Below are 4699 nucleotides of genomic sequence, written 5' to 3'. Positions count from 1 at the left end.
ATGCCAAGTGCAAACAACACAATTAAACAATAGATTTATAGTCTTTTCCGATGGTGCCGGACTTGACAATTATATTTAACCTCTGTTTGTTCATTTGTCACTTCTAAAACACCGTTGGGCGCCACTCTCATTCTCATTATTATGAACGACCCTCATGCGAATTTAGGCGAATCTTTCTTTAATGGATTTCTTTGCGTTTAACTTGCCCCAGTTCCACATGACTCGAGCTCTGTATGATCTCAACCGTTCTTATTTTTCTTTGACTATTCTGATCACCTCTCCAGGGTTTGGATTAACTTTTAAGATTAGGCCCAAACTGGTTGCGCATGTTATGTCCCTAGAATCGGCATCGAACAAAAAATGGTAAAAGGACTAAACAAAAAGATGACTGGAAATAATAAAAGACCGGACTTTGTATTAGACTACCGGTGAAATGGTTTAAATAACAAAACAAACAAAACAATCCAGAACAAAATCCTAAAAACAAACTGGACAAGACATCATCCGACTCCTAACCCTAATAATCCGAACAACAGAAATGACAACAAAATGAGCCACCACAAGCTTCTCTCTTGCTGACCAAGGAACAAAACGTCCTCCCACTTTATCAAAATTGGCATTTTAGCCACTGAGCTTTGCATCAATATTACCAGCTTCCACCTCATCAACCTCCGTAGGCAAGTTCTCGAGGAGGTTCGAGTGCTCCATGTCACTGTTATTAATCGCAACCCGCCCTTCTCGGATCATTTTCTCTACTTCCTTTCTCCAGCTATGACAGCTCTCAATGTTGTGCCCTACGACATTGGAGTGGTAGGCGCATCGTGCTGCCAGATCAAAGCTCCTTGCAAGCGAATTTATAGTACATGCGGGGAGTGGCTCAATCGAACCAGCATGCCTTAGCCTTTCAAACAGACTGGCATAAGATACCCCGATGGGGGTGAGAGCCTTTCCTCGTTTCAGCAACCTCTTCATTCTTGCATGTTGACAGGGCCGGAAACCTGATCCAGGTGGCTTTTGGTAGTCTTGTGTAGGTGGGTAGGCATTTTGTGGAGCCGGGTGCCTGGAAAGTGAAGTATGGCGGGGAAAGAAGTGGTGTTGGGGAGCGGAGAAGCATTGAGGAGTGATGGAGCTACTCGGGTAGCTGGGAAAGCTGCCATAAGTGGGTTGGGATGGAGAGTATGGGGGATCTTCCATTATGGTGTTGGGTGCTTGGGAAATGACCGAGCTCAAGAGACTTGGCGGTGGAGGGGGTGGTGCTTTTCCCGTTATCCATGCCTGATACATGTCTGCCACATGTTGTCTCAGCATTCTCACTTCTTCTACCAACCCGCTGTTCCGTTCGATCAATTGTTGTCGGTCATCAGTACCGACCCACTCGGTTCTGCGGTTCTGAGCCATTGTCCTTTGATTTTGCTTTGCAGGGAGGAGTTACCACAACCAACCACTTTCTATATATGGACACATCAAAGGGAAGTCATCACGTTAGTGTTAGGGCATTGGACAGACAATCATATATCAGAGATACAATGTACCTAAGCAGTTAGACAATTGTGCCCCCTGAAAATCTTCCACACTCTTTTTTATTTATTTATTATTATATTTTTTTTATTTTTTATTTTAGTGGTGGTCGAATCTTATGGAGATTGCCTACGTATCACGTCCCTGCATGAATCAGACCTTGCGTAGTTCGGACCAATAAAAGACAAACAACAGTAAACATTTTTCAATTTTTATATTAGAACAAACTGGGTTTCAAGGATTTGAAGATGACCTACAAACTCGAAAATCAAACAACCCACATATTCTAATCATAAGATTTGCAAACTTTAAAAACAAATGGCCAACTTCCTTCCTCCGTTTGCTAATTTTAACCAAATGGTTGTTTTTGCAAACGTGGCCCCTTCCAACTTTCTCATGAATTTTGAGGCCGAGAAGGATTATTTTATGACACTTTTACAAACTTGTCCATTCTTTTACGAAAATAGCCTTTCGACAACTTGAAAGATACTCTAAGGCTATTTCGGCAAGAACGGTTTAAGACGCGGCCGAAGCTGGCTCGGCTTATTATGACAAAATTCAAACGGTATTCACCTGACCGCTGACTCTTTGTTTGTTTTTTTTTAAAATTATAATGAAAACGTGGTGTTGCAAACACGGCCCTTCAGCGCCTCGTGGACGAAGATTTTTTAAGGTTGTGTGGGTCAATTGGACCAAATCTAAAACAATGACCCAAATGTGGCTGTTTTATGCAAAGTCAGCCTTCCGGCGTCCCTTTCGGGAACATTCGGCTATGTCTTGATAAAACAGCGTCACCCGACTTCTTTATGACAAAAATTAAAATTTGACATATATATTGTTTTTATGATTATCATTTGTTTGTTTTTGGCTTTTTAACAAAACGGTGGGGTTGGACCCGATGAGGGTTGCCTACGTATCTCACATCCGGTGAGAATCAAACCCGCGTAGTTCGGGCTAATAAGAATAAGTAGGCAAATAATAATAAGCAGATGAACTAACTTTTTTGTTTTTTTGAATTTTCATTTAAAAGAACTACTTTAAAAGAAGCAAGGAAATATTATTTTTTGATTGATTTTCTTTTTAAAAGAAAGATTAATATTTTTTGAATTTTCGTTTTTTTTTTCTAGAGAAAAGAAGAAAATATTTTTCGGAATTTTACCTTTAATATAAGAAATGCTTCTAAAATGTTTTTTTTTTTGAATTTTGAATTTTCTTTTCAATTTTTGAAAGAAGAATCAAAATATTTTCGGATTTGTTTTTTTTTTATATTATATATTTTTTTTTATTTTATTTTTTTTATTTTATTTTTTAAAGAAACAACTAGAAAGACTTTCTAAAGAAGTCAATAATGGGAAATATTTTTGGATTATTTGAAATTGGGATTCTAAAAGAACTTTTCTAGACTTTGCAAGACAAACATTTTTGCAACAAATAAAGATTTATATACATTTTAGGAGATAATGAAAAACCTTTGGATTTATATATATATATATTTGCAACTAATAACAAACCATTTTTTTAAAAACAAACTATTTTATTTATTTTTTATTTTTATTTTGGTATTTTCATAAACAAATAAATAAATAAAAACCCATTTCAAAACAAGACTCTTTTTTTCATTTTTATGGCAAGACAAACTATTTTTTTTCTAATTTTTTTTTTTTTTTTGAAAAACAAGACAAAGCCACTACTCTTTTTTCTATTTTTTCCTTGCTTTTAATAAAACAAACTAATAAGACACTTTTTCATTTTCAAAATTTCGGCAGAGTTTCGACTCTACTCGGACTTCTATGCTGTTATTTTCTCCTTTTTTCACGATTTTCTTATATGTGGAAAATGATGACAACATACAAAATCTTTTTGAATTTTCATGCTTTGTTTTTATTTGTATTTTTATTTTTTTATATTTATTATTTCTTTCAAAAATGTGGCATGGGAGACATAATGATTTCCAAGACTTCTTGGATTCCGCAAATGCTCCCCATGCGCTTTTCCCAACATATGAAGCGTGGGGGACATAGGGGAATTCCAAGACTTCTTGGATTCCACAAATGTTCCCCATGTGCTTTCCCAAAAAGCAAGCGTGGGGGACATAGGGAATTCCAAGGCTTCTTGGATTCCACAAATGTTCCCCATGCTTTGATTAAAATAACATCATGCTGGAAATGACCAAATGACCCATACGCCCTTGACTAAATACAACATGTAGCACATAGGATGCCGAAAGATTGTCTATTATTTTCAGGTTGCTTGTCCTAGACGGACCCAACCCCTATGTTGAGTCCCCTAAGTCAAATGCACATGATGCAAATAAACGTTCCTACTAGGGATCCGGCATGTGGCTTTGTTATACTAGGTTCAAAAACCTGGGTCGGTATTCTAGACAGTGTACCCGAGCGGACAACTCGAGCTGAGGAAGGAGCTCCTTTCCGGGAACCAAAAGGCCAACCGGCTTAGAAACTTTCCGAGCCTCTTTTATTCAGGGTATGACACTAACAGAATAAGGAGTCTCAACCAGTAAGCACATCCCCGGAGGTAAGAAGAGAAAGGTTTCGGCACAGTTTATATACAATTCAAATAATATCAAAGCGGTAAAAGCAGCATTTAGCACATTAGGCTCAAAACATGTAACAATCAGATAATAAATAAAGTCAAATAATAACAATTGTTCTAAGCTCGAATTCTTAACCCTGAACCAGTGGTTCTGGGTGTCCAGTCCCCAGCAGAGTCGCCAGAGCTGTCACACCTCCTTTTTCCGCACCCGCGGGGGCAGGGGAGTTTTTTCCAATTAAAGGACAATCGAAACGGGATTTGTTTATTTATTTCAGAGTCGCCACTTGGGAGATTTAGGGTGTCCCAAGTCACCAATTTTAATCCCGAATCGAGGAAAAGAGTGACTCTATATTACAGTCTGCGTACCAGAAATCCGGATAAGGAATTCTGTTAACCCGGGAGAAGGTGTTAGGCATTCCCGAGTTCCGTGGTTCTAGCACGGTCGCTCAACTGTTATATTCGGCTTGATTATCTGATTTTATACAAGTGTGAACTTATGTGCAAAATTTAACTTTTAACCGCTTTCATCATTTAACTGTTTTTATCAAGAATTGCAACGTTGTGAAAATGTATTTCGAACCACGTTACAATCAATGTACCCGTGGTCGTCGACATACTTTGACTCCGT

This window comes from Nicotiana tabacum, chromosome 10 (assembly GCF_000715075.1).
Source record: "Nicotiana tabacum cultivar K326 chromosome 10, ASM71507v2, whole genome shotgun sequence".
In the NCBI taxonomy this organism is placed as follows: Eukaryota; Viridiplantae; Streptophyta; class Magnoliopsida; order Solanales; family Solanaceae; genus Nicotiana; species Nicotiana tabacum.
This window is presented reverse-complemented; position numbering follows the sequence as displayed.